We start from the raw sequence: 6561 nt of genomic DNA, 5'->3' as shown, positions 1-6561 counted from the left end.
GTTTCTCTGATGCAGCAGAACTGCAAGTTTCATGGACTTCCATCTAAAGATCCTTTTCAGTTCTTAACTGAATTCTTGCAGATATGTGATACTGTTAAGACTAATGGAGTAGATCCTGAAGTCTACAGGCTCATGCTTTTCCCTTTTGCTGTAAGAGACAGAGCTAGAGTGTGGTTGGATTCTCAACCCAGAGATAGCCTGAACTCTTGGGACAAGCTGGTCACGGCTTTCTTAGCCAAGTTCTTTCCTCCTCAAAAGCTTAGCAAGCTTAGAGTGGATGTTCAAACCTTCAGACAGAAAGAAGGTGAATCCTTCTATGAAGCTTGGGAAAGATACAAGCAGCTGACCAAAAAGTGTCCTTCTGACATGCTTTCAGAATGGACCATCCTGGATATATTCTATGATGGTTTATCTGAGCTACCAAAGATGTCATTGGATACTTCTGCAGGTGGATCCATTCACCTAAAGAAAACGCCTGCAGAAGCTCAAGAACTCATTGACATGGTTGCTAATAACCAGTTTATGTACACTTCTGAGAGGAATCCTGTGAGTAATGGGACGCCTATGAAGAAGGGAGTTCTTGAAATTGATACTCTGAATGCCATATTGGCTCAGAATAAAATATTGACTCAGCAAGTCAATATGAGTTCTCAGAGTCTGAATGGAATGTAAGCTGCATCCAACAGTACTCAAAAGGCATCTTCTGAGGAAGAAGCTTATGATCCTGAGAACCCTGCAATAGCAGAGTTAAAATACATGGGTGAACCATATGGAAACACCTACAATCCATCATGGAGAAATCACCCAAATCTCTCATGGAAGGATCAAAAGCCTCAACAAGGCTTTAATAATGGTGGAAGAAACAGGTTTAGCAATAGCAAGCCTTTTCCATCATCCACTCAGCAACAGACAGAGATTTCTGAGAAGAATCCATCTAGCTTAGCAAATTTAGTCTCTGATCTATCTAAGGCCACTGTGAGTTTCATGAATGAAACAAGGTCTTCCATTAGAAATTTGGAAGCACAAGTGGGCCAGCTGAGTAAAAGGATCACTAAAATCCCTCCTAGTACTCTCCTAAGCAATACAGAAGAGAATCCAAAAGGAGAGTGCAAGGCCATTGAATTAATTACCATGGCCGAACCCACAAGAGAGGAGAAGGACGTGAATCCCAAGGAAGAAGACCTCCTGGGACGTCCAGTGATCAATAAGGAGCTTCCCTCTGAGGAACCAAAGGAATCTGAGACTCATCTAGAGACCATAGAGATTCCATTGAATCTCCTTGTGCCATTCATGAGCTCGGATGAATATTCCTCCTCTGAAGAGAATGAGGATGTTACTGAAGAGCAAGCTGCCAAGTTCCTTGGTGCAATCATGAAGCTAAATGCCAAATTATTTGGTATTGAAACTTGGGAAGATGAACCTCCCTTGTTCACCAATGAACTAAGTGATCTGGATCAACTGACATTGCCTCAGAAGAGACAGGATCCTGAAAAGTTCATAATACCTTGTACCATAGGCACCATGATCTTTAAGGCTCTGTGTGATCTTGGTTCAGGAATAAACCTCATGCCCCTCTCTGTAATAGAGAAACTGGGAATATATGGGGTGCAAGCTGCTAAAATCTCATTAGAGATGGCAGACAATTCAAGAAAACAGGCTTATGGACAAGTAGAGGACGTGTTAGTAAAGGTTGAAGGCCTTTACATCCCTGCTGATTTCATAGTCCTGGATACTGGAAAGGAAGAGGATGAATCCATCATCCTAGGAAGACCTTTCCTAGCCACAACAAGTGCTGTGATTGATGTGGACAGAGGAGAATTGATCCTGCAATTAAATAAGGACAACCTTGTGTTTACAACTTAAGGATCTCTCTTTGCATCCATGGAGAGGAAGCAGAAAAAGCTTCTCTCAAAGCAGAGTCAACCAAAGCCCCCACAGTCAAACTCTAAGTTTGGTGTCAAACCCCCATATCCAAACTCTAAGTTTGGTGTTGGGCGGTCTCAACAAAGCTCTACAAATCTGTGAGGCTCCATGAGAGCCCACTGTCAAGCTATTGACATTAAAGAAGCGCTTGTTGGGAGGAAACCCAATGTTTATTTATCTAATTTTATTTTTATTTTTCATGTTTTCTTAGGTTCATGATCATGTGGAGTCACAAAATAAACGAAAAATTTAGAAACAGAATTAAAAACAGCAGAAGAAAAATCACACCCTGGAGGAAGCACCTGCCTGGCGTTCAACGCCAGAACAGAGCATGGTTCTGGCGCTAAACGCCCAAAATGGGCAGTATCTGGGCGCTGAACGCCCAAAATGGGCATCATCTGGGCGCTGAACGCCAGAATTGCACCCTGGAGAGGAGCTGGCGCTGAACGCCCAGAACAAGCATGGTTCTGGCGTTCAACGCCAGAAATGGGCAACAAATGGGTGTTGAACGCCCAAAATGGGCACCAACCTGGCGCTGAACGCCCAGAGTTGTGTGCAAGGGCATTTTACATGCCTAATTTGGTGCAAGGTTGTAAATCCTTGAACACCTCAGGATCTGTGGACCCCACGGAATCATCTCAGGATCTGTGGACCCCACAGGATCCCCACCTACCTCCACTCACTCTCTTCTCTCTTCTCAATCATCCTCTATTCCTAATAAACACTCTTCCCTATTAACCCTTCACCATTCACATCCACCCACTCTTCCCCATAAACCTACCCAATAAACTCCACCTACCTTCAAAATTCAAATCAATTTCCCGCCCAAACCCACCCATATGGCCGAAACTTAAACCCCCCTCCCTTCCCTATATATAGCCCTCCATTCTTCCTCATTTTCACACAACACAACCCTCTCTTCTCTTCTTGGCCGAAACACACCTTCCCCCTCTTCTCCATATTTTCTTCTTCTTCTTCATATTATTCTTTCTTCTCTTGCTCGAGGGCGAGCAATATTCTAAGTTTGGTGTGGTAAAAGCATAAGCTTTTTGTTTTTCCATTACCATTGATGGCACCTAAGACCGGAGAATCCTCTAGAAAAATGAAAGGAAAGACAAAAACTTCCACCTCCGAGTCATAGGAGATGGAAAGATTCATCTCCAAAGCTCATCAAGACCACTTCTATGATGTTGTGGCCAAGAAGAAGGTGATCCCCGAGGTCCCTTTCAAACTCAAAAGAAATGAGTATCCGGAGATCCGACATAAAGTTCAAAGAAGAGGTTGGGAAGTTCTAACAAATCCCATCCAACAAGTCGGCATCCTAATGGTTCAAGAGTTCTATGCCAATGCATGGATCACCAAGAACCATGATCAAAGTAAGAACCCGGATCCAAAGAACTATGTTACAATGGTTCGGGGGAAATACTTGGATTTTAGTCTGGAAAATGTGAGGTTGGCGTTTAACTTGCCTATGATGCAAGGAGATGAATGCCCCTACACTAGAAGGGTCAAATTTAATCAAAGGTTGGACCAAGTCCTCATGGACATATGTGTGGAAGAAGCTCAATGGAAGATTGACTCCAAAGGCAAGCCGGTTCAACTAAGAAGATTGGACCTCAAGACTGTGGCTAGAGGATGGTTGGAATTCATCCAACGCTCCATCATCCCCACTAGCAACCGATCTGAAGTTACTGTGGATCGGGCCATCATGATCCATAGCATCATGATTGGAGAAGAAGTAGAGGTTCATGAAGTTATCTCCCTTGAACTCTACAAAATAGCCGAAAAGCCCTCTCCTGGGGCAAGGCTAGCTTTTCCTCATCTTATCTGCCATCTATGTTACTCAGCTGGAGCTTCCATAGAAGGAGACATTCACATTGAGGAAGAGAAGCCCATCACTAAGAAAAAGATGGAGCAAGCAAGAGAGCCCATTCATAGAGCTCAAGAGGCGCAGGAAGCTCATCACCATGAGATCCCGGAGATGCCTCGTATGCATTTTCCTCCACAAAACTATTGGGAGCAAATCAATACCTCCCTAGGAGAATTAAGTTCCAACATGGGACAACTAAGGGTGGAACATCAAGAGCACTCCATCATCCTTCATGAAATAAGAGAAGATCAAAAAGCAATGAGAGAGGAGGAACAAAGACAAGGAAGAGACATAGAAGAGCTCAAGGACATCATTGGTTCCTCAAGAAGGAAACACCACCATCACTAAGGTGGACTCATTCCTTGTTCTTACTTTCTCTGTTTTTCGTTTTCTATATGTTAAGTGCTTATCTATGTTTGTGTCTTCATTACATGATCATTAGTAGTAGTAACTATGTCTTAAAGTTATGAATGTCCTATGAATCCATCACCTCTCTTAAATGAAAAATGTTTTAATTCAAAAGAACAAGAAGTACATGAGTTTCGAATTTATCCTTGAACTTAGTTTAATTATATTGATGTGGTGACAATGCTTCTTATTTTCTGAATGAATGCTTGAACAGTGCATATGTCTTTTGAAGTTGTTGTTTAAGAATGTTAAATATGTTGGCTCTTGAAAGAATGATGACAAGGAGACATGTTATTTGATAATCTGAAAAATCATAAAAATGATTCTTGAAGCAAGAAAAAGCAGCAAAGAACGAAGCTTGCAGAAAAAAAAATAGGCGAAAAAAAAAAGAAAAAAAATAGAAAGAAAAAGAAAAAGCAAGCAGAAAAAGCCAAAAGCTCTTAAAACCAAGAGGCAAGAGCAAAAAGCCAATAACCCTTAAAACCAAAAGGCAAGGGCAATAAAAAGGATCCCAAGGCTTTGAGCATCAGTGGATAGGAGGGCCCAAAGGAATAAAATCCTGGCCTAAGCGGCTAAATCAAGCTGTCCCTAACCATGTGCTTGTGGCGTGAAGGTGTCAAGTGAAAACTTGAGACTGAGCGGTTAAAGTCAAGGTCCAAAGCAAAAAAAGAGTGTGCTTAAGAACCCTGGACACCTCTAATTGGGGAGTTTAGCAAAGCTGAGTCACAATCTGAAAAGGTTCACCCAATTATGTGTCTGTGGCATTTATGTATCCGGTGGTAATACTGGAAAATAAAGTGCTTAGGGCCACGGCCAAGACTCATAAAATAGCTGTGTTCAAGAATCATCATACTGAACTAGGAGAATCAATAACACTATCTGAACTCTGAGTTCCTATAGATGCCAATTATTCAGAACTTCAATGGATAAAGTGAGATGCCAAAACTATTCAAGAGGCAAAAAGCTATAAGTCCCGCTCATTTAATTGGAGCTATGTTTCATTGATAGTTTGGAATTTATAGTATATTCTCTTCTTTTTATCCTATTTGATTTTCAGTTGCTTGGGGACAAGCAACAATTTAAGTTTGGTGTTGTGATGAGCGGATAATTTATACGCTTTTTGGCATTGTTTTTAGTATGTTTTTAGTAGAATCTAGTTACTTTTAGGGATGTTTTCATTAGTTTTTATGTTAAATTCACATTTCTGGACTTTACTATGAGTTTGTGTATTTTTCTGTAATTTCAGGTATTTTCTGGCTGAAATTGAGGGACTTGAGCAAAAATCAGATTCAGAGGTTGAAGAAGGACTGCTGATGCTGTTGGATTCTGACCTCCCTGCACTCAAACTAGATTTTCTGGAGCTACAGAACTCAAAATGGCGCGCCTCCAATTGCGTTAGAAAGTAGACATCCAGGGCTTTCCGGCAATGTATAATAATCCATACTTTGACCGAGTTTAGATGATGCAAACTGGCGTTCAACGCCAGCTCTCTGCCCAATTCTAGCGTCCAGCGCCAGAAACAAGTTGCAAAGTGGAGTTCAACGCCCAAAATGGCATAAAAGCTGGCGTTCAACTCCAAGAATGACCTCTCCACGTGTAGACTTCAAGCTCAGCCCAAGCACACACCAAGTGGGCCCCGGAAGTGGATTTATGCATCAATTACTTATTTCTGTAAACCCTAGTAACTAGTTTAGTATAAATAGGACTTTTTACTATTATATTTATCATCTTTGGAATCATCTTTGGAATCATCTTTGGATTATCTTTTGATCTATTGATCACGTTTGGGGGCTGGCCATTCGGCCATGCCTGGACCTTCATTACTTATGTATTTTCAACGGTAGAGTTTCTGCACTCTATAGATTAAGGTGTGGAGCTCTGCTGTTCCTCAAAGATTAATGCAAAGTACTACTGTTTTCTATTCAACTCATCTTATTTCGCTTCTAAGATATTCATTCGCACTTCAACCTGAATGTGATGAACGTGACAATCATCATCATTCCCTATGAACGCGTGCCTGACAACCACTTCCGTTCTACATTAGATTGAATGAGTATCTCTTAGATCTCTTAATCAGAATCTTCGTGGTATAAGCTAGATTGATGGCGGCATTCATGAGAGTCCGAAAAGTCTAAACCTTGTCCGTGGTATTCCGAGTAGGACTCTGGGATTGAATGACTGTGACGAACTCCAAACTCGCGAGTGCTGGGCGTAGTGACAGACGCAAAAGGATAGTAAATTCTATTCCAGTATGATCGAGAACCTCCAAGATGATTAGCTATGCAGTGACAGCGCATCGGACCATTTTCATAGAGAGGAATAGGATGCAACCAACGACAAGGGTGATGCCTCCAGACGAT

The 6561-nt window shown here is 41.7% G+C and overlaps 1 non-coding gene across 1 annotated transcript; it reads right to left on the bottom strand.

Moving 5' to 3' along the window:
* Positions 1-264: 264 nt before the first annotated feature.
* Positions 265-372, bottom strand: LOC148571347 (small nucleolar RNA R71). Its single transcript, XR_015908332.1, has one exon. It is a non-coding gene; the product is annotated as a small nucleolar RNA R71 (small nucleolar RNA).
* Positions 373-6561: the final 6189 nt, after the last annotated feature.

This window comes from Arachis ipaensis, chromosome B3 (assembly GCF_059453495.1).
Source record: "Arachis ipaensis isolate K30076 ecotype BB chromosome B3, ASM5945349v1, whole genome shotgun sequence".
NCBI classification, from domain to species: Eukaryota; Viridiplantae; Streptophyta; class Magnoliopsida; order Fabales; family Fabaceae; genus Arachis; species Arachis ipaensis.
Note: the sequence above shows the minus strand (reverse complement) of the source record. Positions and strands in the feature narration are given on the sequence as shown.